General features: G+C 40.1%; 1 pseudogene; it reads left to right on the plus strand.

Moving 5' to 3' along the window:
- Window positions 1-5,424, plus strand: part of LOC126932339 (alpha-internexin-like) — a 96,202-nt pseudogene extending 90,778 nt beyond the window's left edge.
- Window positions 5,425-15,010: the final 9,586 nt, after the last annotated feature.

A 15,010-nucleotide genomic window follows, 5' to 3' on the forward strand; every position in this document is an offset into this window, starting at 1 on the left:
TTCCTCTGTAGACCTCTGCATTCAATGAGGCTGGTGGTGCTCCCCACAACTTTTGGGCTTAGCATCGAAATTGTAATCTAGATTGAGCTTTCTAGTGATACCCTATACACAGCTCTGCGTGGCAGCCCTGCCTGCGGGTCACCTCTCTCTGACTCTATACATATGAAGAACATCCTCAGCCAAAACATCGCTGCTCCACTCCAGAGCAAACATCAGTTTCCCCTCCTCTTCTAAGTTTATAACTTTTTCTTTATTTCTACTGCCTTCTCATTCATTCATTTATTCATTCAATAAACATTTGTTAAAAGCCTGTGTGCATTGTGAAAGAAAGAGGGAATTCAACCTAGGAAGGCCTACTGGAGGGAACACATGTGTGTGTCTAATTTGGAAGCTGCAGAAGAAGAAGGAGTAAAGATGTGGGTTTGAGGACCACAGATGGGGGGCTAGACTTTCTAGGTCATCATGGAGACTCCATCTGTTTTGACTATTTCTCTTCAATATGAGCAAAAGCCTTAGCCTGGCAACTTACTCTTTTCTTCTAATTTTCTTTCATCTTTTGTCTCTGGCCGTTATCCAGGACCAGGTGGATCTCACTGACTTAGATATTCTCCCTTCCGAGATCCTGGTGCCTTCTGTGCCCCTACCCCCAAAGTGAAATCACTTTAGATACAATAATTCTATATGATATTTTTGCTTATCTGAAAAGCATAATTTAATTCTATTTATCGAAGTGGACTGATTCGTATAAAGTGTACATAGTAAATCATTTTGAGTTATCGATTTGGTAAAAAGGCCTGTGGTTTGAAACAATTTTACATTTTGATCATGCGACATTATCCACTGAATCTCTTCTGATTTACATTTATTTATTTTTAGTTGTACATTTATTAATGATAAACGGAGTTCAACTATAAATGACTATAGAATTTCATGAGATATTTTAAGGAGGTGTTAGAGTTAGGAACGTGTGGGTGGGGAGCCATATATGAATAAAGATAGTTTCAGTCAGATGTGAGAATCACACTTTGAGAAAGTGTGGTCTCTGGACCAGAAACATCAGTATTACCCAGGAATTTATTTCAAATGCACATTTTTGAGCCCCACCCCAGGCCTGAATCAGAAATTCTGCAAGTGGGGCCCAGTAATTTGCATTTTGACAAGCTCTGCATGCAATTCTGATGTTAGCTAAATATGAGAATCACTGATTAAAGTAATACTAACAAAGTTAGCAACAATCAAAGAAAATTTTAAATGAAGTAGTACAGTTATGTCATTAACTCACTTTGGTCGGACCAATACTTGTTGGGATCCTTAGGCAGATTTTCTACTTACTGTATTCTTAAAAACCAAAAGTGTTTCAGCATTTTCACTTCTTTTGCAAATAATCATTAGACAGACTTGTAAAAAGATTGATTGTACACTTTCATTTCCTCAAGCGGTCATTTATTCTTTCAGATAATACTCATTCTTCAGGCAGCAGACAAAAGACTTGAAGACATACACAGCTGAAGGAAATGAAAAGGCGACAAGGCTAAGAGAACAAAGATGAGCATTGTCACGGTCTGGAGGGTGGTGGTGGAGGAAGCCTTCTCTACGCTGGTGCCGCTATTGGAACTTTCAGGAAATGAACATGTGTGTTTTGTGTTTTTCCCTTTACACCTCAAGAAACTTGGAACAATGATTTTCTTTTATGGAGAAGCTTACATTTAAGCAGATAAAAATTAGCCCCGAGAATAGAAATACAGAATCAAAGTCCACAAATTTAATTATTGCTTCCCCTGGTTAGCTGATCTTCAATTCTGATATCTTCCTCTCTGGTGTAGGGGAGTAAGGGTTATACCCATTTTTAAATTCTTTGTTGTATTATGACTACTAATACACAGGGAAAGTTTCTATGCATTCATTTATTCAATAGATATTTATTAGGACTCACTGTTTATGGAACTGCCCAAGATATTGTGGGAGATACAAGGGAGAGGACAACATCAACCCTGTTCGCAGAGTGTTTGAAGTCTACCAGGACTTCAAATGTGTCCATTGTACACGTAAGCATAATAAAAGCTAAAAGTAGGTGTGCCATACAATGGATCAAAATCAAAGGCTGTAAGAAGAGGAAAGGCATTCTTTCTAGCTTTGGTCAGATTTGGTCCACAATCAAATCAAATTCTTACTAAGTTCATATTCTCTTACTGACAAACTGAACTGCTGCAAAAAATAATCCTCCCCCATGGGAGATCTTACAGTCAGACCCTAATTGCCCTAGCTCAGTTTAGAATGTAGCTTTGAAAAGAATGACAAAAGACCTTGAAGAGGCGAGCAACAGATTTTGAAATATCTGGTCTATAAGGGTAAGAGACTGTATGATGCCAAAGCCTGGGGGTACCCAGCTGGGGTCAATCGATATTAATTGCTAACACCTAGAGGTAATTAGCAGTAATTACCCAAAGGAGTGATGGGATGGCCAGACTGACTTAAAGGCAGCAATTCCAGGAGCTCCTAGCATGTTGGGAACCTAACAGTTTCTAGGTAACCATAAATAAATTAGGTTTCCCCAGCAATTTATGTAGAGAGTTTTAAAATTGCATTACAAAGGACCCCTGGGGCAAGCTTTTATAAATATATTATTAAAACTTGTAACCCTTCCTACCCAGAGGTGAAGTTTATTTTCTCACACTTTGAGTCTGAGAACTTGCTTTAACCAATAGAATATCGGGAAAGAGAAATTGTGCAACTTCTTTTGCTAGTAAGTCTTACAAGACCTTCAGCTTCCACCTTCACCTTCTAGAAACATTGCCCTGAGATCTTGTGAGGCAGCTGGTCTAGCCTCCTGGAGGAGCAGTTTTGTGGAGAAGATTCAGGCATCCCTGCCAACAGCACCAACTCCAGATATATGAGTGAGTGCATCTTAGAGTCTCTGGCTAATAGTGTACTAAAGTGTTAGACACTCAGAGTAGATCATTTTACCACCACCTTTTTCCCTATGGCAAAATTATATTCAACTATAATAAAAATTATAATTTTATTTCTTAGTTTTAAAGCAAACAATTGGCAAGATAACGAATGTCAATTTCAAAGATATTCATATTGAGCAAAATATTTCATAGATGAAATAAAAACAAAAAAAATACTTGTTTTCACCTTGCCTCAGTTTGAATTTTTCTTTGCACAGAAATTCCCAAGAGTAAGAATGATTGTAAAGACAAAGAAACACAACTTGAGTTCCTTCTATTCTGTGATTTTATCATTGCTAATTTCAAATCTACTGGTTAAACACAAGAATATGTAGTACCCTGGAAATAGGGATGTAAACTGCGCACAACGAAAGCTTGAACAAGTCCTAGTCGCTATGAAACTATTCTTAAATATATGTAACAGACACTGGGGGGGCTGGGGGTTGGGGGGCGACTGTGTAACTGAGTTCTCCAAATTAACTTCTATGTAGAACACAATGTTTATTAAAAGATAAGGAATAAAACGGGCTAATTTGAAGCTTCTGTAAATGTTATTAAAACTGAAGAGCTCCAGTATTTGTTCAGAAATTAGGCCAACACCCTTCCTCGGCCGCCTGCTCCTCGGCCTCATCGCTCGGCCTCTGCCTGGCCTACCGCCTGCCGCTGGCTTCCGACGGGCTGGACCTGAGCCAGGCGGCGGCGTGCACCAATGACTACAAGATCATCCGCACCAACGAGAAGGAGCAGCTGCAGGGCCTCAACGACCGCTTCGCCGTGTTCATCAAGAAGGTGCATCACCTGGAGACGCAAAACCGCGCGCTGGAGGGCGAGGTGGCCGCGCTGCGACAGCGCCACGCCCAGCCGTCGTGCGTCGACGAGCTCTTCCAGCGCGAGCTGCGCGACCTGCGCGCGCAGCTGGAGGAGGGCAGCTCGGCGCGTGCGCAGGCCGTGCTGGAGCGCGACTGGCTGGCCGAAGAGGTGCAGCTGCTGCGGACGCTAAGGCGCCGAGGGTGCCCTGAAGGCGCAGTAGCGCGACATGGACGGCGCCACGCTGGCCCGCCTGGACCTGGAAAAGAAGCTGGAGTCGCTGCTGGACGAGCTGGCCTTCGTGCGCCAGGTGCACGACGAGGAGGTAGCTGAGCTGCTGGCCACGCTTCAGGCGTCGTCGCAGGCCGCGGCCGAGGTGGATGGGGCTGTGGCTAAACCAGATCTGACCTCGGCGCTGAGGGAGATCCGCGCACAGTATGAGTCCCTGGCCGCTAAGAACCTGCAGTCCGCGGAAGAATGGTACAAGTCCAAGTTCGCCAACCTGAACGCGCAGGCGGCGCGCAGCATAGAGGCCATCCGGACCAGCGGCGAGGAGATCCATGAATACCGGCGCCAGCTGCAGGCGCGCACCAGCGAGATCGAGGGCCTGCGCGGGTCAACGAGTCCTTGGAGAGGCAGATCCTGGAGCTGGAGGAGCGGCACGGTGCCGAGGTGGCCGGCTACCAGGGTAGCATTGGGCAGCTGGAGAATGATCTGAGGAACACCAAGAGTGAGATGGCACTCCACATTCGGGAATACCAGGACTTGCTCAATGTCAAAATGGCTCTTGACATTGAGATAGCAGCTTACAGGAAACTGCTGGAAGGTGAGGAGACACGTTTTAGCACCAGTGGGTTAGGCATTTCGGGGCTGAATCCACTTTCCAATCCAAGTTATCCGCTCCCACCTAGAATCCTCAGTTCTACAACCTCCAAGTCTCATCCACTGGGCTATCACTTAAGAAAGAGGAGGAGGAGGCATCTAAGGTAGCTTCTAAGAAAACTTCCCAGATAGAGGAAAGTTTTGAAGAAATATTAGAGGAGACAGTGATATCTACTAAGAAAACCGAGAAATCAAATATAGAAGAAACCACCCTTTCAAACCAAAAAATATAGTTCCATTGCTTTGAAAAAGTTAATGCTTAAGAGGGAATGATATGCATTTGACTTGTTGAACAGCCTATTCCTGAACCATAACACCTGCCACCACTATAAAGTATCTTCAAGGCTTCAGTCTCCTATTTAGTATTGAATACTTACCTTCTGTAATAAGAAAACTACCCCTTAGATTGAAGTAAACTGCAGTCCTGGAGCAATCACAGATGAATTATCTAAGAATACAGCTTTTTGACCTTCAGCTCACGCTTCACAGTGATCGATGATTCAGGTGCAGAGGAAGTGCAAACTACGGTGCTAAATCTGTGATCATCGTAATTTGCTGTGAACTGAAATTAAAACTATTCACGCTACCCAGCCATTACCCAGCTAAATAATCTTACTCTAGATACCTAAAACGTAAGATCTCTGCCGAAGATAAACTAATGGTCCATACCCAATTCCACTCTGATAGAACTTTCACAAATAATAGGTGTTTGTGTAATGGACACCTTCCACCTCCCTCAATTCCACATATACTTTTCTTCTATGTAGGAAAAAAATAGTCTAGTGTAGTGTTCTTCCCATGTAAACACATTTTGGTTTTTCTCAAAAGAACTTACCCCCATTTGCTCTCTTTGCTCAGTGGGTAAAATTAGATGCATGTTGACCATGTCTATGATTCGTGTAATTGCTTATCCCTGCCCATTTTATATTCTTTCAATTCTGTAGGTTAAAAAAAAATGGCAGTGATGAATTTTAAGGGTTTCTCCCAACATATAAAATAATGAAAAGAATCCCTTGACTTTAGGCTTTCAGCTTACACAAATCCATTTAATTAGGATAAAAAAAAAAAAAACCTTAAGGATGTAGCTTTTCACCTTTACTTTAGAAGCACAGTAAATAGTTATTCCAAACTGTGATGAAGCTGACCTTAGATTTAGTAGTATAAGCTAGAGGAAGTGAGTGTTTCTATGAGTGGAAGAAGCCAAGGTGTCATTTACGTGTCAGTTCATTTGTGGTGATATAGAATTAGCTTTTTCATCCCCTTACCCTTAGAATCCATGTATTCCCCTTCCCACTAGTCTAGGTCCTAAAAATGCCTCACTTTCACTCTCCTATGCCTTTTACGAGTGCTCAGTGTAGGATATTTTGTCACTAGAACACAATGCTGCTGCCCCAAAGTAAAAAAAAAAAAAAAAAAAAAAAACACAACCACTTCTGGTCAATCAACACCACCAGCAAATATAAGAAAGAAATCTTTCTCTTTTCTAAAAGACTTCCCCAACACTTACCCCATGGTTGCACAGATGGTGGGGTCCTGCCGGAGAGGAAGAGACACCCAGACCAGAGAAGGGGTGTGCATGCGCCTACTCGCTTGCTAGAAGTAGATTCTGGACAGTCAGCTCTTCATCTGCCCAACTGTGTAGCATCTGCATTGCCCAGTCTTTCATGTGTGCCAAGGCTGATGCAGGATTTGTTCTCTGTCCAGCAGTCACTTCTGCCAGAGCTAAAGAGTTGCCCCATCTCTGTTCCATGTCTCCTTTAAGAGCTCTGGTGATAAGGACACGATGCTTTTACTGAACTTTCTTATCCTAGCACGTGGTTCAATAGTTCAAGGAACTTGAAAGACACTTTTCTCTTCTTCCTTACTTTTACCCCATCCCTGTCTTTACTCCTCACACTTATCGTAAGACATTAGTAAAATAAAAAAAGTCACACGAATCCCACAAAAAAAAAAAAAAAATGAGGCCAACACGTTTTTTTTTTTTTTTTTTTTTCCCCCCCCCCCCCCCCCAGGGAGGAGTAGTTTACCACTGACGCTGTTTGGAATTGCTGGCACATGGTGATAATCAAAGGTAGGCTGATTTCTTGTCATTTAAATTGTTGCTTCAAAATTTACAGATGATGTACCCTATTTTTGCCTGTGCCTTATGTGGACTGCTCCTGCTGACCCATGCTGGATATGCCTCTGCTTTTGTTACCAGAGGAAGGTATCTGCATGGGTCTGCAGCAACTTCAATTCTTGCCTCCTCAGAAAAAAGAATTTGACTAGGGGCATGAGGCAGAAGGAGAGACCGGGGCAAGTTTTGGAGCAGGAGTGAAAGTTTATTAAAAAGCTTTAGAGCAGTAATGAAAGGAAGAAAAGTACACTTGGAAGAGGGCCGAGTGGATGACGTGAGAGGCCAAGTTCATGGCTTGGCCTCTTGACTTGGGGTTTTATATGTTGGCATGCTTCCGGAGTCTTTTGTTACTTCTCCCCACTCCTGAGATCTTACTGGGAAGCAGCTGATCACCAGTTTCAGGTGTTTTCTATTAGAGACTGCCTTTCCCTGGCACCAGCTGTGACAAATTGTTACTTTAGAGAGACAGTTAACAACTCCCTGACCATCACCTGTTGGTCGCCCAGTGCTCCTGGTGTGTGTGTTGGGGAGCCCTCTCTTGCCCTGCTCATATCTAATTAGCTACTTACTGTACCACTTTTAGCATTTCACGTCCCATCTGACTGTGACTAGGTGAGACCAGCAGGAACTGCTCAGTTGACCCAAAGAATCACCAGAAATAATAAATGGTTATTTCATGCCACCAAGTTTCAGGATAATTAGGTAGCCATAGATAAGTGGTGCAGGAAATGATCACTTAGAGTAATTGAGCTAGATTTTTCTTCCTGAAGCTGTGACAATTATAAGAGCTCTAAATATGTACTGGGTAGAAGGTAAAGATTTGGGGACTATTGTTGATGGTATGGCTTATTGACGGAGGTGAAGTCATTTTAAATAAGATGAGAGAGGCGATGCAAGAAGGAAATGGGGAGAGAAAAATGTTTCTGTGAAGATTGGAGATTTAAAATTATCACGAATAGATTGGTGAGGGGGAGTGATTCAAAGAAAACAGTGTTTTAATTCCTGAAGCTAAATCATTTTTTTGTATCTTGAGTATGAAACCAGACCTTTGGGAATGGGATCTGAATGTCCCTGAAACAATGAGGTATGCTTCTACGTTCCAGCAAAGACATCAAACTCTGTCCCAAAAGCCAGAATGAAGGACACATTGTGGAGATTATGTTTTCATGGTACAGAGCTTTAACATACTTATTTGGTAGGTAATTTCTGAAGCAGTAGCAAGGATACAATGGTAAAAAATTGGCAAAAATCCATCCCACTCATTACTAATAACTTTAAATTTATAATGTGGTAAATTACATAACCATAGATAAATGCCATTTCCATATCCGGTTTCTGAAATGTCTACAAATATGAAACTGAGTCACAGAAAACTGGAGTGTTGTTTTAAACATTTCAGTCCGTTCAGCTTTTGCTTTTTATGACTTTGATTGATTTCCATGCTATCTCAAACATTTCTTTCTTGAAGAACGGATTTTTTTGGACCATGATTTGGCAAAGATGATGTGTGTACTATGAAAATTGGAGACTGTGGTTGTCAGGAGAGGTGATGTTCTGTTCAGTAAAATTATACTGAAACTTATCAGGAGGAGAAATAAATTCCTGGAATAATGAAGAGTTGTATATTTGAACATATATTGACATATATGATGGAAATTAGCTAATGCGATTATGGAGACTGAGAAATCTGAAGACCTGCCCTCTGCAAGTTGGAGAACCAGGAAAGCCAGTGGTGTGATTCAGTTTAAATTCAAAGATCTAAGAATGAGGAACATCGATTTTTCCCAGTAGGAGGAGATGGATGCCCTAGTTTAAAGAGTGAATTTGCCATTCCTCCACCTTTTTGTTCTTGGATGCCTGTCCATATTGGTGAAGGCAGTCTTCTTTCTACTTATTCAGTTGCTATTCTCTTCCAAAAACACCCTCACAGACACACTCAGAAATAATGTTTTACCTGTTATCTGGGCTTCTTTAACCCAGTCAAATTGACACAGAAAATTAGACATCACGTCATAATAATGAGTAAAGAGTGTGAAGAATGTTGGAAGTATTTTAAGAATGACACAATTTCAGAAATTCTGAGAATTCGAATTTTTTTCCTAGCAGATACCTGAAGATTAGTATCTGTCACCAATTTATAAATACTAACTGAATCATCCTGTACTCAAATAAATTATGATAAATTAACTCGACTTTACTTTTGCTAGTGTGAGTACAGTATTTGTTCACTGGACTGTCTGAGATTTACTGCAACTGGATTTCAGTAAAATATTTCACAGCCTCTTGTTATATCTTAATGGAGAAGATGGAAACATCTGAGTTGAATAATAGGCCATTAAATTAATTTGTAGCTTGTTAAACAGCCATGTCTAAGTGTGGTGATTAGTGAATCAATATTATCTTGAAGTCACCTTACTAGAAGTCAGCCCTATGACTGTGTTTTTGATCAAGTTCTCACCAATGACTTGAAAAAAGATAAAAAAAAAAAGTCACTTTCTTGCATGCATATGATTATTAAACACACAGACACAATGTGTTGATAATATTTTGACTAATAAAAGTAAATACTTAGAAGTTTCCAGCACGTAGGAAACAGGTGCTAAGAACAACCAGTTGAAATTTAAGGCTGACAATTATGGTAAAAACAAACAAACAAACAAAACCCAAGTATATAATGCGTGAGTCTTAGATTAATGATAGTTTATATAGAAAAATAACCCCAGAAGTTTTAATGGAGTGCAAGTCTAAATAAACTTATAATGAAACAGGGCTGCCAAGACATCTAATGGAAACTTTGGTTTCACTAACATAACTAACATATCTAGAACATGCAAGGTATTAGTCTCCTTGAATTCTACATTGGACTGTATCTAGAGTATTATATTCCATTTTAGAATAGTATCAATAAATATTGATAAATGGGCATAAATATGGAGGAGGATGCCCAGAATATAAATTTATTTTTTTTCTAGAACTCAAACTGTGGAAGAACTAGAGATGTTTCACTGACTAGGGAAATGTTGATGGGGAAAGGACCATTGTTATCAAATATTTGATATTTGATATTTTGCCTATGCATATGAACTAGAGGTTATACTTATTCAGTGTCACTCTGGGTAACTAGGGCCAATTAATTTAGTTTATAGGTAGGTAGAGTGCAATTCAAATTACAAAAAAGTAATGGGACAGGCTCTAAACTCCCCATCAGTGAAGACGTTTAAGTAGAGGTTAGAGTATTTGGCACTTAAAAAATCTGCCTAGTTCATTTTCCTGCATTTCTGGGAGATGGTAATAGGTGACATTTAATGTTCTTTCATCGGGAATGCTGTATATGGTTCTATGCGATAATCAATAACTAGATGTCAAAATGAGAAAATGAGCACACCTGCCATATTATTGACTCTTGTGTTTTATGGTCTACTTAGTCTGACCAATCATCCTGCTTTACCTGGGACTGTCCTGGTTTTAGTATTGCAAATTCCATGTTCCAGAAACTCTTTCAGTCTTAGAAAAACAAGAAAAGTTGGTCACTGTGGTCAGACTCACTCAGTCACTTAAGGAGCGCATCTCAGCTCTTGAGTTGTGCTTGGAGTTGATCCACAGGATAGGATTTGCAAGAGGCTGGTTGATTTGCTTCTTCCATGGATATGATCAATGAGAGGGAGGAAGCCCCAAAGTTCTAATGTTTATGAGCCTAGGTCGGAATCTTATTATCCAGAAACTCCTTCAAGGATTTGGGGGCAAAGAGTTCATTTGTGTCATGATCCTGGGAAGCCTAGCTGTGGGAGTCAGAGAACTGAGATTGGAGAGGGAAGAATGCCCATATGATGTACTTTGAACATGTTATCACTGTGGGCAACTGGTGCTTAGTCCTAGGGAGGGCTTCTGGGAAACTTTGCGAAACACATCTCTGTGTTGTACCTGTCAAAATCTCTATCTAGTGGTGTTAACTTTCTGGTATGTCTGGCCCATCCTGCTCACTCTTCCATCCAAAGAAAGTCCTCAAGTCTTTGATCAAATGGGAATGGGTTAGGGTTATGTTAGGACACCAACAGAGGCTGCCCCCTGCCTCTGATTCAGACTTTTGTTGTTACCTTTATCTCTAAATTACCCTATACATATGGTCACAGAAACACAGTAGATTGAAAGAAGCAGCATGCATTTGTGGCAGATTGAATAAATAGACTCACTACTTCACTCCTTCCTGTATCTCTGCCTTTTGTAGTGACTCTTCAGTTCTTCCCATTAAAGAGAGTGAGAGTGAGTTCCAAAAAAAAAAAAAAAAAATATGCCTCCTGACTTTGGATCTGACCATGTATCTGTTTTGGTTAATGGAACGTGGACAGAAGTGAGAAGGTTGCCAGGACTCGCCTGAGGCCTGAAGAGTGTTGTATGTGTCTGCAGGTGCTTTGGGCCTCTGCCGTCACCATGAGAAGAATATGCCCCAGCTAGCCCATGAGTCCACGGAGGGTGAGAGATAGTTGGAACAGCTCCAGATCCAGCTGCAGCTTGGAAGTGACCAGCCTAGTCCTGCTAAGATTGGCAGAAGCACCCTAGCTGACCTGTAGAAATACAACAAATACAGGCTGTTGTGCAGTCTAGACTGCACTATCTGTAGTATATTATGAATGAATAATTTTATAATTCCTAAAATTACTTTTTAGCAATCATAAGTGTACTATATTGTTTTATTGCATAAAAGGACTAATTTATTAAATGTAAACATTACAGTATCACATTTGTGGGTGTGTCTCAGCCACCCCTTTATGTCTGAACCTGTAAATCTTGCTCTCTCATGCTTTCTCTTGCTCTCTTTCTCTTTTTAAAAAATATAGACTTCTTTTTTCAAGCAGTTTTATGTTCACAACAAAACTGAGCAGAAAGTACAGAGAGTTCCCATATGCCCACTGCCTCCACCTACAGCCTCCCCCATTATCAACATCCCACACCAGAGTGGTACATTTGTTACAACCAATGAGCCAACACTGACAGTTTGTTATCACCCAAAGTCCGTAGTTTACATTAGGATTCACTCCTAGTGTCGTATATTCTATGGGTTTTGGCTATCACACGATTTTCACACAATTTTTCTGTCTCTATCACCCAATTTTGCTAACTCGAATACAATTTTAGAGTTTAAAAAGTATACTAGGAGTCTCAACAAATGCTAGGGGCCTAAGAATCTTGACGCCTAAAAGAGTCTACTCTTGAAGGAGTTAACTTCTCCAAACCTCATTAGCAAAATGGAGGATAATAACACCTTGGATGGCTGCTTTAAGGATTAGCAGTATTGTTTAAAAATAACACTGTAATAGTGGAATTGCTATAGTGACATTGCTATGGAGGACCCAGAGGGATGGGAAGTAATTGATTTACAAAAAAGAGGAAAACAGGGTAAAGCAAAGAATAAAATGGTATTGTCAGCAAAGCCACTTCTTCCCTTAGAGGGAACAGAGTGGGTTCCTATACACTTTTGCTTCTGTTTGGAAATGATGTAAGGGAAGAGACTCCATCTGCAGTAGCTATTCTCAAGCCCTGTCCATGGGCAGTAGGATGCTAAGACATCACAGACTGATGTGCTCCTAAATATAGTCAGTAATGAGAGGTTGGACTTCGAGATAATTTTGGCTTAACAGGACTCTATTGAAGGCCTAGGGAGGGCTGTGTGGAGGAATATAAAAGCAAGTGTACCCATGCATGCATTGGATGATGTCAGTGTTTTTCAGCAGGATGGATGTTTGGCGTGCTCACATCTCCCATGGATCCTCAGTGTCTATTGCAATATTCACATTGCTCTTTCTTGCACATTATACAATATGCTTTGTTACTTGTATGTTGTGTCGGAAGATATTTTTGTTTGCTTCTCCAAACCCAGTTTTTCTCCTTCACTCTGCCCTCTGTCCTGGAAAACTGGTCTGTATGGACTACATCAATAGGCCTCATTCATGGCCAGATATCTTTCCATAATTCTGTGTCAAGTTCTACATTTAAGATACTTCTTGAAGTTCTAAAAGAGGTAGACAGTGACAAGTTTTGTGGAGCAACTATTCCTAACAATTCATGGTTTGTGGGAAGTGATAAAAGATGGTGTGGATTGTGCTACTAGTACGAAACCTCAAACAAGGTCTGTTACATCAAATAGGTGCTTAGATGATAGACGCAAGTATTATCACATTTCTATTCTGAAAATAGGGCTAAGAGCATTTTGATTTTCTTCAAAGAAGCACAAATTTTGCAAAACTATACAAACTGGTTTGGGTTTCAGAAAAGGGGCAGCTGAACTAAGACAATCACCATTTTTACTCCTTTCTTTTTCCTTTCCTTTCCTTTTCCACCCTTTCTTTTCTCCTTACCACTGCTTGAATAATGCAAGATGAGCACCGTATAAAAGGTGGGTATCTGGAAGGCATAGATTTATCAGAAGAGACTGCCACCTAAGCAAAATGTGACACTAGCTCTTGGAGTCTTCCTTCCATTTTAATCATCTTCAGAATATAGTCTTTGGATAATTACAGATAGATAAACAGAAACAAGGCTAATAATCAAAACCCTGAATAGGTGAATTACATTTTAGTGCTAAGCTCACATTTACCACATAAGATATATGTGTGATATTTTACCAGTTTGGAAGTAACTTTTTCTGATTTCTTCTCCATTATTCATGTTATTTATTGTTATAATTAAGACATGACAGGCTAGACACTTTAGTAAAAAGTTTCCTCCCAGATCCCACATCTATATTATTTGGTATCTAGAAAACAAGGGGTGATTTGCTCCAAGGAATCATTGAAATATTTACATTCATTTCAATTATCATTAATAGCAATTTTTAAGTAAATTATTTTACAAAATGCAGGGTAGGTAATAATATAGCCTTGTAAAATCTCTTATTTGGCTTATTGCAATTTATACTAAATTTTTATCACTTCTCTGTGTGCCATAACACAGCATGTTTTATCTATTATATTCATTTCTAAAAACATTTTGACGAATTATTAATGACTGAAAGGATTCTCGTGTAAACAGCTGTGCATCTGTCCATCCATCCATCCATCATCTATTCATCACCTCATTTATGTACTAGGAAATGTGCTAACATGTGGAAAAAGCTAGAAAAGCATCAAAATGATTATTCTCATCGACTCACAAAACTAATGAAAGACATAGGCAAAAAAGTAAACATTTAGCTTAATGTGGTAAGGCTGCTAATTTAGGCTAGGTTTTGTGAAGATGAAGAGGTAGAAGTGTTAATAGAAAGGAGACATTGGGGGACAGTAAGTTGCAGCTGAGCTGTGTTTTGAAGTATAATTAGGAGTTATCAAAGTGAAAGGCAAGAGGATAGAAGCTGAAGCTTAGATAAAAGCACACAGGTCTGAGAGAGCACGTGATATGTGGGGAGGTGTAATGTACATCATTTAATATATCTAGAACATAGTGTATAGGTGAGAGCTCTTAAATATGAGAGACACAAGCAGGCAGCAGATCATGAAAGCTCTCATGAGCTCGGAGAGTTTGCACTTTTCACAAAACTCATTGGAAAACCACTAATGGGTTTTGAGCAGAATAGAGTGATCAAATGTGTATTCTAGAAGGACTGCTCTCAGGGTTGTGGAGAATGGGTAGATAGATAAGCCAAAAACTTCAGTGGAGACATTAGACTGTGACTGAATGAGAGCAGGTTGTATTCAAGGTCCTGGAGATACCGTGAACAGGGTCTGGCACATGGTAATTCCTCTATATGTATTTGTTGAATAGAGGAATAAATGCACAGATCATGCAATACATTTTTTAGGTAATTTCAGTAAGAAATGATGAAGGCCTGAACTAAGGTATTGGTAATGGAGAAGGATAAAAAGAAGATCATTTAGATTAGTGTTTTCCAAACTTTTCTAATCATGACCTATCTTAAGAAGTAAATATACATGACTCCATATATACAGCCCACATCAGAAACTAATGTTTTTACTAAACTATTTACTTCCACTACCTGTGATGTACTCTAAATTCTATCCTGTATTGTGCTGTGGCATACTACACTATTTATATTAGTTTGCTAGAGCTGCTGTAACAAATACAGTAGACCTGGTGGCTTAAACAAAGGCCATTTATTTTCTCACAGTTCTGGAGATAGAAGTCCAAGATCGAGATGCTGGCAGGATTGATGTCTTCTGTGGGCCATGAGGGAAGGATCTGTTCCAGGCCGTTCTGCTTGTCTTAAGGTCATCTTTTCATTGTATCTTATAATGATTTTTCC

This window comes from Macaca thibetana, chromosome 12, assembly GCF_024542745.1.
Source record: "Macaca thibetana thibetana isolate TM-01 chromosome 12, ASM2454274v1, whole genome shotgun sequence".
Taxonomy (NCBI): Eukaryota; Metazoa; Chordata; class Mammalia; order Primates; family Cercopithecidae; genus Macaca; species Macaca thibetana.